This window comes from Mustelus asterias, chromosome 26, assembly GCF_964213995.1.
Source record: "Mustelus asterias chromosome 26, sMusAst1.hap1.1, whole genome shotgun sequence".
NCBI lineage: Eukaryota > Metazoa > Chordata > Chondrichthyes > Carcharhiniformes > Triakidae > Mustelus > Mustelus asterias.
In genome coordinates, this window is record NC_135826.1 from 44,637,685 (window position 1) to 44,660,171 (window position 22,487).

General features: G+C 48.5%; 1 protein-coding gene across 2 annotated transcripts in view; it reads right to left on the minus strand.

Moving 5' to 3' along the window:
- Nucleotides 1-5,320, minus strand: part of LOC144479658 (N-acetyllactosaminide beta-1,3-N-acetylglucosaminyltransferase 3-like) — an 84,748-nt gene extending 79,428 nt beyond the window's left edge. Inside the window, exon 1 of one of the 2 annotated variants that reach the window (XM_078198651.1) lies at nt 5,163-5,320. The gene's annotated coding sequence lies outside the window, so the exon portion shown is untranslated. Of the gene's footprint in view, nt 1-5,108 lie in introns of both variants that reach the window. The other variant, XM_078198654.1, reaches the window with a different exon arrangement.
- Between the last annotated feature and the right edge of the window lie 17,167 nt (nt 5,321-22,487).

Sequence of the window (22,487 nt, forward strand, 5' to 3'; positions counted from 1 at the left end):
CTCTCAGTGATTATCCTGGCGAGACCCATCAGTATCTTACATGTTTCAATGAGATCACCTCTCATTCTTCTAAATTCCGGAGAGTATAAACCCAATTAATTCAGCCTCTCATCACTGGACAACAAGCCCGTGGCAGGGACCATGTCGTGATCCTTGGCCCTCCTGCCTTGATGGGTTGAAACATAGAAGATAGGAGCAGGAGGAGGCCATACAGCCCTTTGAGCCTGCTCCGTCATTCATTAAGATCATGGCTGATCATCCAACTCAGTAGCCTAATCCTGCTTTCTCCCCATTACCTTTGATCCTGTTCGCCCCGAGTGCTATATCCAGCCGCCTCTTGAATACATTCAATGTTCTGGCATCAACTACTTCCTGTGGTAATGAATTCCACAGGCTCACCACTCTCTGGGTGAAGAAATGTCTCCTCATCTCTGTCCTAAATGGTCTACCCTGAATCCTCAGACTGTGACCCCTGGTTCTGAACACTCCCATCATCGGGAACATCCTCCCTGCATCTACCCTATCTAGTCCTGTTAGAATTTTATAAGTCTCTATGAGATTCCCCCCTCATTTGTCTGAACTCCAGCGAAAACAATCCGAACCGAATCAATCACTCCTCATACATCAGTCCCACCATCCCCGGAATCAGCCTGGTAAACTTTTGCTGCTCTCCCTCGAGAGCAAGAACATCCTTCCTCAGATAAGGACACCAAAACTGTACACAATACTCTAGGTGTGGCCTCACCAAGGCCCTGAATAATTACAACAACACATCCCTGCTCCTGTACTCGAAACCTCTCGCAATGAAGGCCAACATACCATTTGCCTTCTTTACCGCCTGCTGCACCTGCATGCTTACCTTCAGTGACTGGTGCACAAGGACACCCAGGTCCCGCTGCACACTCCCCTCTCCCAATTTACACCCATTCAGGTAGTAATCTGTCATCTTGATTTTGCTTCCAAAGTGAATAACCTCACATTTTTCCAAATGTTACTGCATCTGCCATTGATTTGCCCGTTGGGAATGGAAGCAGACAGTGCCAAGGAAAAACCAGCGCCAGCCGCCATGCTGGTTTCCCAACCATGTTCTTAGCGCCAGCCATTTTTTGTCACAGTGGGTTTGGGCCCAACCGGACTGCCCATTCCCCACACAGCCAATTAGACTCAGGGAGAGGCTTGTTCAGCTCAATCAAAAAAGCCCAAATGGGACCTTGCAGTCAGCAAGTGGTAGTGGGTTCCGTTATGAAGCCTGCATGTGGGCAGGCAGTCAGGGTTTCAGTGCTGGCTAGAGGCCTTCGCTTCCTGCCTGGATGCCGAGGCAGTCACTGGCCACCCGATAGCAGGACTCCCTCTGTGTCATAAAGCCCACCAACGCCTCTACTTTCTCAGAAGACTAAGGAAATTTGGCATGTCAGCTACGACACTCACCAACTTTTACAGATGCACCATAGAAAGCATTCTTTCTGGTTGTATCACAGCTTGGTATGGCTCCTGCTCTGACCAATTCCGCAAGGAACTACAAAGGGTCATGAATGTAGCCCAATCCATCACACAAACCAGCCTCCCATCCATTGACTCTGTCTACACTTGCCACTGCTTGGGCAAAGCAGCCAGCATATAGAACGACCCAACGCACCCCGGACATTCTCTCTTCCACCATCTTCCTTGGGGGAAAAAGGTACAAAAGTCTGAGGTCACATACAAACCGACTCGAACAGCTTCTTCCCTGCTGCCGTCAGACTTTTGAATGGACCTACCTGGTATTAAGTTGATCTTTCTCTACACCCTAGCTATGACTGTAACACTATATTCTGCACTCTCTCCTTTCCTTCTCTATGAACGGTATGCTTTGTCTGTATAGCGTGCAAGAAACAATACTTTTCACTGTATGTTAATACATGTGACAATAATAAATCAAATCAAATGTTGAGTTGGGCAATTTATCATTAAATATTTCAAAGCATTGGCCTAAGTTTTGAAGCTGCCTCTCTCTGACTTACCCTGCACTGCTGCCTGATGGGTCTTTCAATCTGGAAGGTCTCTGATTGGCCTCCAGCTGGGCCTGGACATGGAACCTGTTGCCATGCCAATTCAGGCGGCTCCTCCATCAAATTCTCAGTGAGTGATTCCAGGATTAAATTTGAAACCTGGAATTACTCTCGTCTTCTGATTCTGGCCTCCTAGTTGGGAAAATCCAACCGAATGCCGGTTCATAGAATCATAGAATCCTTACAGTGCAGAAGGAGGCCATTTAGCCCATCGAGCCTGCACCGACAACAATCCCACCCAGGCCCCCTAACCCCACATATTTACCCAAATAATCCACCTGACACTAAGGGGCAATTTAAAATGTCCAATTAACATTACTCAGACATCTTTGGACTGTGGGAGGAAACCGGAGCACCCGGAGGAAACCCATGCAGACACGGGGAGAACATGCAGACTCCGCACAGACAGTCACTGATGCGCGATATAACTCATGAGGCTAGAGATGCTCGAGGAAATAAAGGCTTTTATTGACTACTACAATAGAGCTACCATATATAATACACGATCCCAGACTAAAGGGTCCCAGACAGAGCAGTGACCTTTATACCTCTCCCAGGAGGCGGAGCCCGACTGGGATGTACCATAATAACTATATTACAGGTAGAACAGCCCAACCCTAACCCCAACAGTAACATGTAGAACAGCCCAACCCTAACCCCAACAGTAACATATATACAGACTCATAGTACTGGCCAGACCCTGGCTCAGTACTACCTGGTGGGAACCAACGATGGTTCACCACAGTCACCCAAGCCGGGAATCAAACCCTGGTCCTTGGCGCTGTGAGGCAACAGTACTAACCACTGTGCCATCGAGCCGCCAGTTTCATAACCTAGAATGTCAGTGGTTAAAGTTCTTGCTTCTTAGTTAGACACAGTAAGAAGTCTCACAACACTAGGTTAAAGTCCAACAGGTTTATTTGGAATCACGAGCTTTCAGAGCATTGCTCCTTCATCAGATCCTCCACTCACCTGATGAAGGAGCAGCGCTCCGAAAGCTCGTGATTCCAAATAAACCTGTTGACTTCAACCTGGTGTTGTGAGACTTCTTACTGTGACCACCCCAGTCCAACGCCGGCATCTCCACATCTGAGTTAGACAGGCATGGGTTCAAGACACTCTCTGGAGACTAGAGCACATAATTAAGACAAACATTCCCAGTGCAGTCCTGAGGGAATGCTGCACTGTAGAAGGTACATTGCCTTTTGGATGCAATGTTAAACCTCTCAAGTCAGCGTCAAAAATCCCATGACGCTAATCAACAAGGTACAAGGGTCTCGGTCTACTATCCTGCCTGACATTTAACCTCCGGTCAGCATTATTAAAATATATAATCTGGTTGTTATCACATTGCTATTTGTGGGATCTTTCTGTGCACAAATTGGCTGTAATGTTTCCTACTTTACAACAGTGACTACACTTTAAAAAGTACTTTATTGGTTGTAAAGTACTTTGAGAGGTCCAGAGTTTTTGAAGGGAACTGTGTAAACAGCAAGTTTCAATAAAGCACTTCCTTTAAGTAAAACCTATCTGAAACCCTGCTGCCTGCTCCTGTGCTGGCTCCAAGTCCCTTTTATCCATCAGACCCGAATTCTCTGGCCTGCATGGGCCTCTGGTTCAGCAACGCTCAGTTTTAAAAATCTCATCCTTTTTGTTCAAACCTTTCCATTGTCAATTCCTCCTGACTTATCTCAGCGATCTCCTCCAGCCCTGCAACCTTCCAAGATCTCTGCGTTCCTCCAATCCTGGCCTCTTGCACATCCCCAAATGTAATCACTCGCCCATTGGAGGCTGTGTTTAGCTGGGAGGCCCCAATATCTTGATGCCTCTTACGCCTCTCTGCTTCTCTATCTCCCTTTCCTCCTTTAAGACATTCTCAGAAACCTACCTCTCTGACCAAGTTTTCACCCACCTGTTCTCATACACCCACGTGGATCAGTGTCCTGTGAAGCACCTTGGGTATTTCATAGGATCATAGAATCCCTACAGTGCAGAGGAGGCCATTCAGCCCATTGAGTCTGCACTGACAACAATCCCACCCAGGCCCTATCCCCATAACCCCACATATTTACCCTGCCATTCCCTTGACACTAAAGGGCAATTTAGCATGGCATATCAGCCTACCCTGCACATCTTTGTAGTGTGGGAGGAAACCAATTTTGCGATGTAACGGCTCTATATAAATACAGATTCTCCTCAGCTGCTGAGTGCCTTTGTTTCTTTTCCTTCTGTTTGATTGTTATTGATGCCTCAATTAGGGGATTGCCCGGAAACTGTTTATGGTGCAGGATATCAAATCTCAATGTGATCCTCTTATCACCTCCATACATACTCACACACACTTACTCACACACTCACATACACTCACACAGAGACACTCATACACTCTCACACACACACTCACAGATACTCTTGCATGTGCACACACACATATACTCACACATACATTCTTGCACTTACATATTTGATCACACACACAAACACAAACTCAGTCACAGACACTCATACATTCATGTGAACTCACTATCACACACGTACACACACTCTCTCTCACACACACACTTTCACACAGAGACACTCACTCACTCACACACACACTCGTTCACTCATTCACTCACACACTCTCACATAGAGACACTCAGTCACTCACACACACACTCGCACTCGCGCACACACAGACACACTCGCTCACACTCACACTTACTCACTCACTCACACTTGCACACTCACTCACACACGCGCACACACTCGCACACTCACTCACACTCACACACACGCACACTCACTCACACATACGCACACACTCGCACACTCACTCACACTCACACACACTCGCACACTCACTCACACTCACACACACGCACACACTCGCACACTCACTCACACTTGCACACTCACTCACTCACTCACTCACTCACCCTCCCAGATGTTGAGCACCTCGTGTAAAGCAATGTGCTGGGCCGCAGCGTTTGGAGTTTGCGATTCCGCTGTGTGTACGAAACTCTGCAAAGCTGCTCAGCGCGACTTCCCGCTGAACAACGGCTCTTTCTGCCTGCTTACCCTCGAGAGTTACTGTCCTCGCCGCATCAGTGGAGTGAATAATAAAACTCCTACCTTTGGGTCACAGGCATTGCACAGTAAACGGAGCCTCTGCAGTTGATATTTCCAACAGTCACAACCAATTCTGGGCACAATAGAATTGCTACTCTAATCAGCAGCAGGAAACTCAACCCTCTCAGCAACATAACATTCCACGAGATGCAAGGAACCAGCTGACGTCACAACATGTCGATAGAGAGTTGGACAAACAAGACTAATCTCCCCTTATCTTAAATGAAAATACATAGAAGCTGATCTCTTATACGCTGGGACAATGCCAATCAGCATCATCTTGCTGCCTGAATGGTTAAACGTCTGGTCTACAGAATCGGATTTTACCAATGAAAACTCTTGTTACTTTCTAACTTAATCATAAAATCATAGAATCCCAACAGTGCAGAAGGAGGCCATTCGGCCCATCGAGTCTGCAACGCCCAGGCCCTATCCCCATAGCCCCATGCATTTACCCTAGCTAGTCCCCCTGACACTAAGGGGCAATTTATCTTGGCCAATCAACCTAAGCCGCACGTCTTTGGACTGTGGGAGGAAACCGGAGCACCCGGAGGAAACCCACGCAGTCACGGGGAGAACATGCAAACTCCACACAGACAGTGACCCGAGGCCGGGAATCGAACCCGGGTCCCTTGCGCTGTGAGGCAGCAGTGCTAACCACTTTACGGCCTCGCCCAAGCGAGACTGGAAAATCCCGCCCAAGGACAGCGGACATTTCCATCATCTGCCCCTCGCCCGCTCTGATTCCGTGTAGAATTCTGGCGATTGACTTGGGGTGCCGACTGCCACCTTGACCTGTACAGACCCCAAACCAACTTGTGGACCTGTCTCCTTTGACACTCCGAGACCCCCAAAACAGGTTACAGCTTGTTTTCTTTAATCATCAATCCTCTGGATTAAGGATGTATTGTGGTGCAGTGGGTAGCATCCCTGCCTCTGAGCCAGAAGCTCTGGGTTCGAGTCCCACCTCAGGACTTGATGGCCAAGGAAGGTGCATTTATAATGGGGTCACAGAAACATTGAAAGCAGAAGCAAGTGGAGGCCATTTGGCCCTTTGAGCCTGTTCCGCAGTTGATTATGATCATGGCTGTTCGTCTAAATCAATAGCCTGATCTCGCCTTTCCCCTGCCTCCAATCCTTTGATCTCCTTCACCTCAAGTGCTATATCTAAGTGCTTCTTGAAAACATACAGGCTGGAATTTTACCGTCCCACTCACCACAGGAATCGGAGCGGGCGAGGGCTGGACCATAGAAAGATGACCTCAGGACGAGCAAGGCCGTAAAATCCCACCCACCATGTTTTGACATCAACTGCTTTCTGTGGGAGCGAATTCCAGAGGCTGACCGCTCCTTGGGTGAAGAAATTTCCCCTCCCCTCTGTCCACTGCACTATAGGATTCTATGATTCTATCCGGCCCAGGCAGTTAGGCCTTGTCTGGTACTTGGAGAAATCGTGGACTGTTAGCTTTATCAGAGGCTGAGACACCCTCTTTGTAAGCTACTTTGTGACTCTTTTGGGACTGTACCTGTGAGGCAGGATGTGGATCGAGAAGCACAAAGTTTTCAATCCATTGAAACAGTTTAAAAATACAGCTTTGAACATCACTGCCTCCCATCCGTTGACTCCGTCTACACTTCCCGTTACCTCGGTGTGGTGAACCATAGATGGTTACCACTATGGGTACTTGTACATATGTTACTCTTGTTACTGTTGGGGTTAGGGTTTGGGTGTTCCACCTGTTATCATTGTTTATGTGGTACACTCCGTTCGGCTCCGCCTTCTTACAGGAGTATAAAGGTCACTGCTATTTCCTAGTAGCCCTTAGTCTGGGATAGTATTGTTAAGTAGTGTGCTTCAATCTTGTTGTGAATAAAAGCCTTTATTCCCGGGTACGACCTTGTCTCCCGTGTGAATCAATCGCGCATCAATTTTATTCACAACAAAATACTGAAAATTTTGTTCGAAAAAAAAATGGAGCAGATGCTGAAGCCCGATCGGCTAACCTTGGATCCGCGTGCCGCTGGGGTGTCGAATACTTTCGATCATTGGTTGAAGTGCTTCGAGGATTACGTTGAGGCCTCGACAGCAGTCCAGTCCGACGCCGACAGATTGTGGGTCCTCCACGCCAGGGTGAGCGACACTGTGTATGCAACAATTCGCGATTCCCAAAATTACAAAGATGCTATCGAATTACTCAAGAAGCTGTACAATAAACAGCCGAACGAAATTCATGCTCGTCACCTATCAGCCACTCGACGGCGGCAGCCCGGCGAAACTACGGGACAGTACCTGCGCGAACTTCAACAGCTAGCCAGAGCCTGCAACTGCAAGGAGGTGTCGGCTACTCAATACACCAACGATCTTATTCGGGACACGTTCATGGCGGGAATCGGCTCATCCTATATTCGCCTGCGGCTGCTAGAGCAGGGTAACTTGGACCTGGCTAAGACAGTAGAATTGGCTGATGCAATGGAAACGGCCTCCAGAAGTCTCGAAACCTACCCCACCGACCACGTGGGAACATCGTGGCAAGCACAGCCACCGCCTCAACTGTACTCGGCGGCTCCTCGGAACTGCGCGATAATGCTCTCAACTTCAGACCTGACGGCTGCGGCAGCTCCCGGAGGCCCACGGTGCTATTTCTGTGGATTGGCGAAGCACCCTCATCAGAGATGTCCGGCCAGGACGGTGTTTTGCTCCGCCTGTGGGAAGAAAGGGCACTATGCAAAAGTGTGCCGAGCAAAGACCCCTTCCAAGCCCAGCAGTGCTGCGTGTGACTCCCCAGGATCCATCTCCTCGTCTCCAGCCTCGTCGATGTCTTCAGCCACGTGCGATCCACGGGCGCCGCCATTTCCTATGATGACGATGCAAGCCACGTGCGACCTGCGGGTGCCGCCGTTTTCGACATCATCGACCACGTGCGATTCATGGGCGCAGCCATTTTGGTCGACACCGGCCGCAGAAGACCAACAGGGGTCCTCGTCATCGGCTATCTCAGCTGCCTGCAGTTACGCTCGGGATCCAACAGTGGCGCCAATCATCCTGGACCAGGCCAAGCCTCACAGACTCGACAAGTCCATGATGGACGTAGAGGTAAACGGGCGCCTGGCACATTGCCTGTTTGACAGCGGGAGCACGGAGAGCTTCATCCATCCGGATACAGTGAAACGGTGCGCTCTCCGTGTGCAAACTGTCAGGCAGACAATCTCCATGGCGTCGAGGTCCCGATCTGTCCTCGTTCTTGGGAGCTGTGTGGTAACTCTAACGGTGCGGGGCACTGTCTACAAGAACTTCAGGCTCCTCGTGCTACCGCACCTTTGCGCTCCGGTACTCCTGGGGCTAGACATTATGGTCCACCTGAAGAGTGTGACCCTGCGGTACGATGGGCCACTCCCTCCACTTTCAGTGGGAGAACAGCAGCCTGCAAATTGTCCAGCGCGCTCCACATGCGGCCTCCCAACACTCAAAATTACCCCACCTTCCCTATTCGAAAATCTCGTGCCAGGCTGCAAGCCCATCGCAACTAAGAGCAGGCGTTACAGCACTGAGGATCAGATCTTTATTAGATCTGAGGTTCAGCGGCTCCTCAGGGAAGGGGTCATTCAACCTAGCACTAGCCCATGGAGAGCACAAGTCGTGGTGGTCAAGACTGGAGACAAGCCCCGGATGGTCATAGACTATAGTCAGACCATTAATAGGTACACGCAGCTGGACGCGTATCCTCTCCCGCGCATATCTGACATGGTCAACCAGATTGCGCAGTACCGGGTGTTCTCCACCATCGACTTGAAGTCAGCCTATCACCAGCTCCCCATTCGCCCAGAGGACCGCAAATACACGGCCTTTGAGGCGGATGGCTGTCTCTACCACTTGTTAAGAGTCCCTTTCAGCGTCACTAATAGGGTCTCGGTCTTCCAGCGTGAGATGGACCGAATGGTGGACCAAAACGGGCTACGGGCTACCTTCCCGTACCTGGACAACGTCACTATCTGCGGCCATGACCAGCAGGACCACGACGCAAACCTCCAGAAGTTTTTACGCACTGCGTCTCTCCTGAATCTGACCTATAACAAGGAGAAGTGCGTATTTAGCAAGCACCGCCTAGCAATCCTCGGATACGTGGTGGAAAACGGGGTCATCGGCCCCGATCCAGACCGTATGCGTCCCCTCCTTGGACTTCCCCTACCGACTAGCATCAAAGCACTGAGAAGATGTTTAGGCTTCTTCTCATACTATGCACAGTGGGTCCCCAATTACGCGGATAAAGCCCGTCCGCTCATAAAATCTACCTCTTTTCCCCTGACAGCAGAGGCTCGCCTAGCCTTTGCAGGGATAAAAGCCGACATCGCGAAAGCCATGATGCACGCTGTTGATGAGTCCATCCCTTTTCAGGTGGAGAGTGATGCATCTGATTTCGCCCTGGCCGCCACACTTAACCAGGCGGGCAGGCCCGTCGCCTTTTTCTCTCGCACCCTCCAAGGCCCCGAAATTCGGCACTCCTCTGTGGAGAAAGAGGCTCAGGCCATTGTGGAGGCCGTACGGCATTGGCGCCATTATTTGGCTGGCAAACGGTTTACCCTGCTCACGGACCAGCGGTCCGTTGCCTTCATGTTCAACAACACGTTAAAGGGAAAAATTAAGAATGATAAAATCTTGAGGTGGAGAATCGAACTCTCCACCTACAACTATGATATCATGTACCGTCCGGGGAAGCTCAATGAGCCCTCAGATGCCCTGTCGCGTGGAACATGTGCCAGTGTGCAGGAGGACCGGTTACAGGCCCTCCACAATGATCTCTGCCATCCGGGGATCACTCGGTTTTTCCATTTTGTAAAGGCTCGGAATCTGCCCTATTCCATAGAGGATGTCAGGTCGATAACTCGAAGCTGCCAGGTATGTGCAGAGTGCAAGCCGCACTTCTACTGGCCTGACAGGGCACATCTCATTAAGGCCACTCGCCCTTTTGAACGACTGAGTGTCGACTTCAAGGGGCCCCTTCCTTCGACAGATCGGAACGTGTATTTCCTCAACGTGGTTGACGAATACTCCCGATTCCCCTTTGCCATCCCCTGGTCTGACATGTCCTCTGCCACGGTCATCAAAGCCCTGCGGAGTCTTTTTACCCTGTTCGGCTACCCCAGTTATATCCACAGTGATAGGGGTTCGTCGTTTATGGGCGACGACTTGAGGCAATACCTGCTCTCTAAAGGAATTGCCTCAAGTAGGACTACGAGTTACAACCCCAGGGGTAACGGGCAGGTCGAGAGAAAACGCTACAGTCTGGAAGGCTGTCTTACTGGCGCTAAGTTCTAGGGGTCTTCCAGTCACCCGTTGGCAAGAGGTACTTTCTGATGTGCTCCATTCAATCCGGTCCCTCCTGTGTACGGCAACTAACACTACCCCACATGAGCGGATGCTTACCTTCCCTAGGAAGTCTTCCTCTGGGACCTCACTGCCGTCTTGGTTGACGTACTCAGGACCTGTCCTCCTGCGGCGGCATGTTAGGGCCCGCAAGTCCGACCCTTTGGTTGAACAGGTCCATCTCCTCCACACCAACCCTCAATATGCCTATGTGGCATATCCTGACGGGCGAGAGGACACGGTCTCTACCAGAGATCTGGCGCCTGCAGGGGACCTGGAAACCCCCGTCACTCCCGCACCCCTGGTTAGGATTCCTTTGCCCATTCTCTCCCCTCCTGACACGGTGCGGGCAGCATCGGGACCTCAACTTAATCCTCTTACTCCCGTGTACAGCTTGCCTGAGTCCAGGGGATTGTCGCCACCTCGTGGTCCACAGGCGTGTGAGGAACTGGAGGAGTCACTGGACACCACCTCGGAGAGAGGGTCGTCACCACGGTCACCAGAACCGGCACTGGAGCCAGTGCTGCGGAGGTCGCAGAGACGGTGCGGACCCCCGATACAGCTGAACTTGTGAACATGTGGACAGTTCGTATTGTCTCCTTACCCCACCGGCCTTTGTTTTTAAAGGAGGGGTGAATGTGGTGAACCATAGATGGTTACCACTATGGGTACTTGTACATATGTTACTCTTGTTGCTGTTGGGGTTAGGGTTTGGGTGTTCCACCTGTTATTATTGTTTATGTGGTACACTCCGTTCGGCTCCGCCTTCTTACAGGAGTATAAAGGTCACTGCTACTTCCTAGTAGCCCTTAGTCTGGGATAGTATTGTTAAGTAGTGTGCTTCAATCTTGTTGTGAATAAAAGCCTTTATTCCCGGGTACGTCCTAGCCTCCCGTGTGAATCAATCGCGCATCACTCGGAAAAGCAGCCAGCATAACTAAGGACCCCACGCACCCCGGACATTCTCTCTTCCACCTTCTTCCATCGGGAAAAAGATACAAAGTCTGAGGTCACGTTCCAACCGACTCAAGAACAGCTTCTTCCCTGCTGCTGTCAGACTTTTGAATGGACTTACCTTGTACTAATTGAATCTTTCTCTACACCCTGGTTGTGACTGTAACACTACCTTCTGCTCCCTCTCCTTTCCTTCTCAATGAATGGTATGCTTTGTCTGTATAGCGCGTAAAAAACAATACTTTTCACCGTATACTAATACATGTGACAATAATAAATCAAATCCAGAAATCAAATCGAAAATCACTTACTCAAACTCAGAAATGGACCAAATATTACCTGTTCACTTTGCAAAGTGGAAAGATCATTTTTCAAAATAAACTGTACAGTGAGAGGGAGACCCCTGCAGAAGAAAGAACAGTAAGAAGTCTCACAACACCAGGTTAAAGTCCAACAGGTCCACAGAACTGTGACAGAAAACAAACTGTTCTCATGGACTGGAAAGCCTAGCTACAAGGCCCAGAGCTCCATGTGTGATTACAAGGGCCTAAATAAAACAAACACATCAAAGCCCAGTTAAATCTTTCAGATAAATGTTTTTGATTTGATTTGATTTGATTTATAATTGTCACATACAGTGAAAAGTATTGTTTCTTACGCGCTATACAGACAAAGCATTCCGTTCATAGAGAAGGAAAGGAGAGAGTGCAGAATGTAGTGTTACAGTCATAGCTAGGGTGTAGAGAAAGATCAACTTAATGCGAGGTAGGTCCATTCAAAAGTCTGACAGCAGCAGGGGAGAAGCTGTTCTTGAGTCGGTAGGTATGCGTTTTCAGACTTTTGTATCTTTTTCCCGACGGAAGAAGGTGGAAGAGAGAATGTCCGGGGTGCGTGAGGTCCTTAATTATGCTGGCTGCTTTGCCGAGACAGCGGGAAGTGTAGACGGAGTCAATGGATGGATAACTGGTTTGCCTAAATGTGCCTAAATAATAAGGTATGAAATATAATTAATAGCGTGAAACATGTTTTATTGGTTTGACAAGAGATGTGAATGGATAGATGGGATAACCGTTATAAGAATGGTTATATAAGCTTCAAATTTAAATAACTAATAACACGCCAGGACAAATCAACAAATGCTTGAAAGCTGTTTCGAAAGGCCGGAACACTTCACGCCCTTTTTCATGATTTGTAAAATCTTTTATTCATGTTTTGTTTGCACTTCAGTCCCACGCTCCCGCTCGATGGGCACCCACTGTGGAGAGGGGTGGGAAAGGAGAAGGACTGCCTCCTGAACCTGCTCCAGGGTTTGGCCAAGCTTGCCATCAACAGGTCCAGGCAGTACGCGACCGAGGGTGAGGCGGGGGGGGGGGGGGGGGGGGGGGGGGGTCTGAGGTCACGTACCAACCTTTTCGACAACAGCTTCTTCCCTGCTGCTGTCAGACTTTTGAATGGACTTACCTTGCATTAAGTTGATCTTTCTCTACACCCTAGCTATGACTGTAACACTACATTCTGCACTCTCTCCTTTCCTTCTCTATGAATGGTATGTTTTGTCTGTATAGTACGCAAGAAACAATACTTTTCACTGTATACTAATACATGTGACAATAATAAATCAAATCCAAATGTATTTCGAAAGTAATTAATTAACTCTAAAGTGCTTCATGACAAAAGCCAGGACAGACGGGTTGGATAGTGAGAGAGTCTCTTATTCCAAGCAGCTCATTCTGTCTAAGGATCTTTAATATGGTCGTGCCCAAGTATTTCCGAGTCGGAAAACCACTTCAGCTGTGAAGGTGTCTGTTATGAGGCTTCACCCCTGGGCCTTGCAGGGTTTAATATTCTTTAACCTGAGATTTATGACAAATGACAAGAATACAAAAGCCTCATTTCAAATGTTACATCAGTGAAATTCAAGACAACAACTTGAGCATTCCACCAATAATGTTACAGGAGATATTCTCACCACCAGGGCATGACTGATCAGTTCTGCATTGGTTGTGGGCTTTTGGGTTGATTGGCCAAGGCACATCATTCTTACCACAGCAATAATAATCTTTTTACAAACTTTTCCTACACGACAACAGTGACTACACTTTGGCCACGGGACACATTGAAGTGATGGGGAAAAGTAAATTCAAGCTTTCAATTTTTCTTTTATTTGTTCATGGGACAAGGGCGTCGCTGGCTGGCCATCATTTATTGCCCATCCACCACATAGCTGTGGCTCTGGAGTCACATGTAGGCCAGACTGGATAAGGACTACAGATTTCCTTCGCCAAAGCACATTAGTGAACCAGATGGGTTTTTCTTGACAATTGATAATTGCTTCATGGTCAGCATTGGCCTTTCAATTCCAGATTTTTAATCGAGTGTAAATTTCACCATCTGCCACGGTGGGATTTGAGCCCAGGTCCCCAGATCATTGCCCTGGATCTCTGGATTACTAGCCCAGTGACAATACCACTGCGCCACTGCCTCCCCACATGCCTTTCACACCCCTTTTCAAGACTGTTCCTCTGTCATTATATTGACAGAACATTATTGCCCTATAAAAGTAAGGGGAAGGCTGAGGCCTTGTGGTCACTGCCTCCCCCTAACTCCTCCAACCTCGTGACGTGTTTGAATGTGTTCTTTAAAAATGGCGTCAGCACCTTTGACCCCATCAGGTAACAACAGGGCTGGGTGACCTCCTGCCTTACCTGCCACAAAATCTGCTGCCCTGTGGGAACTACACTGACTTTCCTGCCAACCATTATACATAGTCTCCAGAATGGAAAATTCTACCCCTATTCAATCAGGCTCAGCCCCATCATCTCTTATCTCATCCTGTTCCCGCTGACTGGATCTACAACTCCCTCGGGTTATTTGGCAACCTGCAATAACTCAGGAATTCCGAGAGGAAAGGAACAGTATTTATTGTGGAACACAGATTAAAGCCACTAATCCGTGAAGGTCATACACAAGGTCCAACATTCTTTTGGTGAAAATAATTACACTAATGCAAACAAATAGTGCCCAAGTCCACTTGAAGGGCTTCAGTTTAATGCCTCATCTGAAAGGTGGACCCATGACAATAAGGCACTCCCTCAGTACTGCAATGGGAATCTCAGCGCGGATTGTGACTCAGGTCTCTGGCTTGGGACATGAACTCACAATCTTCTCACTCAACGGTGGGAATGCTGCCCACTGAACCGTGGCTGGCACTTATGGGAGGGTGAAAGGTCAAGCCTCTGAGAGGGGACTCCTAAAACCATGGGCCCCCATTGGGTTTGAACTCAACTGAGGGTTGGCTTAGATAGTAAATACAGTTTATTGATGGGGGTAAAGGTGAGGTTCATGCAACAATTAGGAGGTTTTTCAAAGGGAATGGAGTGTAAAAAATAAGAAAGTCTTGCTAAAACTATACAAGGCACTAGTTAGACTACATCTAGGATACTGTGAACAATTTCAGTCCCCGTATCTAAGGAAAGATTTACTGGCATTGGAGACAGTCCGGAGAAGGTTCATTAGGTCAATTCCGGGTATGGAGGGATTTTCTTATGAGGAGAGGTTGAGAAGGTTGAGGCTGTACCCATTGGAGTTTAGAAGAATGAGAGACGGCGTTACTGAGACTATTCAGATTCTCAGCGGGTCCCGACAGGGTAGATGCTGAGAGATTGTTTCCATTGTGGGAGAGTCTGGGACCAGAGGGCAGAATCTCAGAATAAGGGGTCACACAGTTAAGACAGAGATGAGGAGGAATTTCTTCTCTCTGAGGGTAGTGAATCTGTGGAATTCTTTACCGCAGAGGGCTGTAGAGGTGGGGTCATTAAGTATGTTCAAGGCAGAGATAGACAGAACTTTCATCAGTAAGGATATCGAGGGTTATGGGGATAAGGCGGGAAAGTGGAGCTGAGGAACATCACATCAGGTCAGTCATGATCTCATTGAATGGGGGAGCAGACTCAATGGGCCGAATGGCCTGCTTCTGCTCTTCTGTCTTATGGTCTTATGGTCCCTTCAGGCCCTGGAGAGGATGCAGAGAGGCTTTAGAGGAAAGGCACCAAAGATAAGGGAGTTCAGTTAAGTGGAGACACGGGAGAAACAAGGTTTGTTCTCTCTTGAGTGGTGAAAGCTTGGAGGAGAGTTGTTTAAAAATCATCGAAGTTTTTGATGGGTTAAATAAGGAGCAATAGTTTCCACTGACATGATGGTCAATAACTGGAGGACACAGATTTAGGATAACAGATCCTGGGGCAACATGAGGGAATTTGTTACTCAGGGAGTTGCTGTGATCTGGAACGTGCTGCCTGAACAGGAAGTGGAAGCAGATTCAATAGGAACTTTCAAAAGGAATTGAATAAATACTGATGGAAAAGAAATGCAGAACTCTGGGAAAAAAGGCAGGGGAGTGGAACTAATTGGACAGCTTGACCAAGCAACCAGCACCAGCATGATGGGCCAAATGGTCTCCTCCTATGCTGCAATGTTCAATTATTTTATTGCAGATTTATTAATTAATTGAACTTTAAATTCTTTCACCCGGCAGGGCGGGAGTTAAATATATGTCTTTGGAGAATTAGCCGAGGCCTCTCGATTGGCCCTGTTGTATATCTGGAGCTACCGTTCCCCTGCCAGTGGCAAGTGGGCATTGAGTGCTGGTGACACATGTACAGTCCAGAGCTGGCTGGCTGGCAATCTGACCAGGGCAAGGGCATAAGGAGCAGCACTAAGAGTGGCCCCACGATTGTCTGGTATACCCCTAGTTACCAAGGCTGGTGCTGGGTACCAGGGGTGTTCAGGCACGCTTCTAAATAGACCAATAAATCTGCAAAATTAGCAGAGGAACTGTTGTATAAAAGGTATATAAAGGTTTCCTCCAACAGTCCAAAGATGCGCAGATTGGGTGCATTGGCCATGCTAAATTGCCCCTTAGTGTCCCAAAATGTGTAGGCTAGATGAATTAGCCATGGTGGAGTTACAGGGATAGGGCGGGGGAGAGGGGCTGGGTAAGAAACTCTACCAGAGAGTCTGTGCAGACTCGATGGGCCGAATGGCCTCTTCTGCACTTCCGGGATTCAATGATTGCGTCAGAATGGAGAGGTTAATCTGTGATGCAGATGACGTTGCAGCATTGGAAATCAGTCAGTCATGTCCTGGGCTCTCTGAGGTGACAAATGCCTTCTTAGTAAGTTGTCCTGTACGTGTTGTAAATAGCCTAAATAAACTCGTATTTAACTAAATACCCTGGTCTGCTACAGTTTCCCTTTGCAAGAGTTCAGACCGAGCATGTTCTAGCTGTGGTAACAGCAATGGCAATCTAGAGGACAGTCAGTGTGATACAACAAACAGCCATGGCCCCGTGACGCCCCCTGACCCCTGACTGAACCAATCAGTGGCAGCCTCTCCAAAGATGGGTAGCGAAGGCGGCACTGCACATGTTCAAAGTTTAAAGTTTATTTATTAGTGTCACAAGTAAGGCTTACATTAACACTGCAATGAAGTTACTGTTAAAATCCCCTAGTGGCCACACTCCGGCGCCTGTTCGGATACACTGAGGGACAATTTAGCACGGCCAATGCATCTAACCAGCACGTCTTTCGGACTGTGGGAGGAAACCGGAGCACCCGGAGGAAACCCACGCAGACACGGGGAGAACACGCAGACTCCACACAGACAGTGACCCAAGCTGGGAATCGAACCCCATGTCCCTGGAGCTGTGAGGCAGCCGTGCTAACCACTGTGCCACCATGTTGCCCCCATAAGCAGTCACTGTCCCTACCCCACTCCTTCCCAAGCCTCGAGGACCTGCACAGATCTCGCCCGCTGGGAGACGCGGCGTGACCGTCCTCTGAGGTACTGAGCAGTCTCGGGTTTCCTTATGCAGTCACAGCCAATCCAAGCTGGTTCTTCCCTTTACTTTGTGGGCTCAGATTGTGACCCGGACTGTATCCAGAGGCTGGCAAAACTTCTGCAGATGCTGACTCCGTGTTGAGAGCCTTGGATGTGCCTCTCGCTTCAGGCCCCAGAGATAACAGGACTTCTTCCATCGGGGAGACCCAAACCAATAATATAATCTCCACACCAAAGTACAAATTTTTGAAGCTGCTACCCTTGCCTACACAGCCTGAGAAAGTCAGGGATATTGAGACAAATGAAAGAGGAACCAATAAGCCAAGGTTCTCACACCACACATGGGCTCACAACAAAACCAGCCTCACTCATCCCCAGCCACACTGGAGATGCCACTCAAACCCCACCATCAGCTAGAAAATTTCACCCATTTCCCCACCAAGGAGACCCCACCAACCGGAAGAAGGAGAATCGTCAGGTCACCCACAGATGGGATCTCCCGGGTAGAAATACAATCCTCGCCCCCGCCAACAAGGTCAGAGTTACTCTGTGGGATCAGAGCCCAAATCAGCACCTCTACTGACCCAGATAACAGAAGGAAACCTCGGAGAGAGAGAGGAACCCCAGGATAGACCATAGACACAAGAAGTGGCTTGACAGTGTACACTCTCACATGAAGGATATCAGGAACATAGCCTCATCGGAGAAATTCAGATAACGCTGAGCCCCAGTACCTGGGTTCACACTCAGGCCCTGCAGGATATTACCCCTCCTTCCAGGGAACCTCGACCTCAAGAAGGAAAGTTGCCCAGATGACAGGGGACATTTCGGAGTGGACAGCCTATTCCCTCATCTAGCACGGTTCTCCACAGGGTCCAAGAACATATAATCAATGTAGCTACTGCTCTAACTTAGAAATTAGAAGCAGGAGGAGGCCATTCGGCCCTTCGAGCCTGCTCCGCCATTCATTATGATCACGGCTGATCATCAAATTCAATATCCTGCTGCCTCGAAAAAGCAGCCAGCACAGACCACACAGCCCACGCAGCCCAAACATTCTCTCTTCCACCTTCACCCATCAGGAAAAAGATACAAAAGTCTGAGGTCACGTACCAACCGACTCAAGAACAGCTTCTTCCCTGCTGCCATCAGACTTTTGAATGGACCTACCTCTTTCTCTGCACCCTAGCTATGACTGTAACACTCCCTCCTTTCCTTCTCTATGAACGGTATGCTTTGTCTGTGTAGCGCGCAAGAAATGGTATCCCAATACATGCGACACGGTGGCACAGTGATTAGCACTGCTGCTTCACAGCTCCAGGGTCCTGGGTTCGATTCCCGGCTCGGGTCACTGTCTGTGTGGAGTTTGCACATTCTCCTCGTGTCTGCGTGGGTTTCCTCCGGGTGCTCCGGTTTCCTCCCAAAGATGTGCGGGTTAGGTTGATTGGCCAGGTTAAAAATTGCCCCTTAGAGTCCTGAGATGCGTAGGTTAGAGGGATTAGCAGGTAAAATATGTGGGGGTAGGGCCTGGGTGGGATTGTGGTCGGTGCAGACTCGATGGGCCGAATGGCCTCCTTCTGCACTGTAGGGTTTCTATGATTCTTTCTATGACAATAATAAATCAAATCAAATTGTGGCGGCACGGTAGCACAGTGGTTAGCACTGCTGCTTCACAGCTCCAGGGACCTGGGTTCGATTCCCGGCTCCGGTCACTGTCTGTGTGGAGTTTGCACATTCATAGAAATCATAGAAACCCTACAGTACAGAAAGAGGCCATTCGGCCCATCAAGTCTGCACCGACCACAATCCCACCCAGGCCCCACCCCCATATCCCTACATATTTTACCCACCAATCCCTCTAACCTACTCACCTCAGGACACTAAGGGGCAATTTTAGCATGGCCAATCAACCTAACCCGCACATCTTTGGACTGTGGGAGGAAACCGGAGCACCCGGAGGAAACCCACGCAGACACGAGGAGAATGTGCAAACTCCACACAGACAGTGACCCAAGCCAGGAATCGAACCCAGGTCCCTGGAGCTGTGAAGCAGCAGTGCTAACCACTGTGCTACCGTGCCGCCCACATTCTCCTCGTGTCTGTGTGGGTTTCCTCCGGGTGCTCCGGTTTCCTCCCACGGTCCAAAGATGTGCGGGTTAGGTTGATTGGCCATGATAAAATTGCCCCTTAGTTTCCTGAGATGTGTAGGTTAGAGGGATTAGTGGATAAAATATGTAGAGATATGGGGGTAGGGCCTGGGTGGGACTGTGGTCGGTGCAGACTCGATGGGCCGAATGGCCTCTTTCTGCACTGTAGGATTCTATGATCTATGATAAGTTAAGCTGGGAACAGTGTATAAAATAAAGATTTGTCGGATACTAAGCACATATCGTCATCAACAGGAAGAGAAAACAGAAGATAAACATCAAGGCACAATGGGAAGAGGCCAGCGTGTGAGACCTTTCAGCTGTTGTATACCCAGGGGCTGGTAATGGTGTAGAACCCCTCGGACTGTAAGCTTGTTCTTGACAGTACACAGTAAATGCACCTGTGTTGAAGCACCTCAGAGTGCAACATGACCTCTGCGTAAAATTTGAACATCATTGTACTTTCAGGAACGGAAATAATGTAATGTTTGTAATGTTCTCCTTACTGTATTGAAGAACCTCAGAGCACCTTCTGATCCATGTAGAAAGTGTGAATATCATTGCAATTTTCTGTCCTGACAATTTCAAAGGTTTTGCAATGTTTATTTCAGAAATTTTATGAAGCATATTTTTGCAATGTCGCGAATTGGTAGGCTGTTATTAAAATGATTTTTTTTCACAAGTAAAATCAAACTACCGTGCATTTTGTACAAAGAGCTAGGAACGAAGAAAAGAACAGGCCCTTTGCTCCCCCCTCCAGCCCCGCCCCCCCCACCCCAGTTTAGGTACAGATGAGGTGTTGTAGAAGCAGCAGCACGAGAGAGACAGAGAGAGACAGAAAGAGGCAGAAAGAGGCAGCCATATTCAGGAAATAGCTCAGCTAAAGATGAGGTGCTAAAGGGAAGCCAGTTTGTGCAAAAGATTGTTTTCTTTGCTGAACTGAAAGCAAGTCCCAAATCCTGATCACTTAATCTGTAAGATGTGGAAATCACTGGCTCGATTTGACCAAAAGGTTTATGGGTATTACATGGGAAATGGGGTCTCAGCAGAGTTCAGGCGCCGGGGAAAACGATACTTTTGGGTTTTCCATTTTTGAGGAACTAAGTGCTTATTATTAATTTGCCAAAGTATGAGATTGTTCTTTGTAGTGTTTTAAAATCTTTCACTTCACTTTATTACTGTCACTTTAATAAATACTTATTTGTTTGTTTAACAAAAGAGAGGTCAGAGTTCATAGAATCCCTACAGTACAGAAAGAGGCCATTCAGCCCATCGAGTCTGCACCAACAACAATTGCACCCAGGCCCTATCCCCGTAACCCCATGTATTTACCCTAGCTAGTCCCCCTGATACTATGGGGAAATTTAGCATGACCAATCCACCTAACCCGCACATCTTTGGACTGTTGGCGTAAACCGGAGCACCCGGAGGAAACCCATGCAGACACAGGGAGAACGTGCAAACTCCACGCAGACAGTCACCCCCAAGGCAAGAATCGAACCCGGGTCCCTGGCGCTGTGGGGCAGCAGTGCTAACCACTGTGCTACCCTGCTGTTCTCACTTTCTGCAAACGTTTCTCGCTAATATCCAAAAACAATACACGAAAAGAAACCAGTGTTTCGGGTGGGAGCACTCTCACACATAACATCAGTGAGGTTTCATAAGAGCAACAAAAAACTTCAATTGGGAGACACAGAGTCCAGTCAACAATAGATAGAGGACCAGTGTTCCATCATGAACACAACTGCTGACCACTGCTCTTTGCCCTTTGCCAAGTACGACAATTTTGTGCTAATTATGGAAATCACAATGCAGTGTGTGATTTTCAGTTCCTGGCTGATTCCTGGTAAATGTCCCCAGGGCTCTCTGACAATTCTATTGTCCGAACCCATGAAAATAACTCCCTAACTGTGTGTGCAAATTCTGTGTACCTTCATCAGCCCAATCTTCTGCATTCTATCAAAGGGGTGGCGATGGCCTAGTGGGATTATCGCTACACTATTAATCCAGAAACTCAGTTAATGTTCTGGAGACCCGGGTTCGAATCCTGCCACAGCAGATGGTGGAATTTGCTCCTGTCGGTGTGATCTTCAAGTCCTGACCAAAAACAAACCCCATCGTGGAATGGGTGAGAGCCCTGTGGTTTTTGTAGAAAGATTGTATGCTGTCCTCAATGTAGTTTTTTTAAAAATTCAGTCATGGTACATGGGCGTCACTGGCTGGCCAGCATTTATTGCCCATCCCTAGTTGCCTTTGTTCAGAGGGTAGTTGAGAGTCAGCCACATTGCTGTGGCTCTGGAGTCACATGTGGGCCAGACCGGGTCAGGACGGCAGATTTCCTTTCCTAAGGGGCATTAGTGAGCCAGATGGGGGTTTTCCGACAATCGAGAATGGTTTCATGATCATCAGTAGATTCTTAATTCCAGATATTGTTTATCATTGAATTCAAATTCCATCATCTGCCGTGGTGGGATTCGAACCCGAGTCCCCAGAACATTAGTTGAGTTTCTGGATTAATAGTCTAGCGATAATACCACAAGGCTATCGCTGCCCCTTCAATATAGTGCAGAACATTGGGCTGATGAAGGTACGCAGAATTTGCACACACAGTTAGTGAGCAATTTTCATGGGTTAGGACAATAGAATTGTCAGAGAGCCCTGGGGACATTTACCAGGAGTCAGACAGGAACTGAAAATAATAAATGGAAAAGCACAACAAAACGTAGCGCAGTGGTTAGCACTGCTGCTTCACAGCTCCAGGGTCCCGGGTTCGATTCCCGGCTCGGGTCACTGTCTGTGTGGAGTTTGCACATTCTCCTCGTGTCTGCGTAGGTTTCCTCCGGATGCTCCGGTTTCCTCCCACAGTCCAAAGATGTGTGGGTTAGGTTAATTGGCCAGGTTAAAAATTGCCCCTTAGAGTCCTGGGATGCGTAGGTTAGAGGGATTAGCGGGTAAATATGTGGGGGTAGGGCCTGGATGGGATTGTGGTCGGTGCAGACTCGATGGGCCGAATGGCCTCCTTCTGCA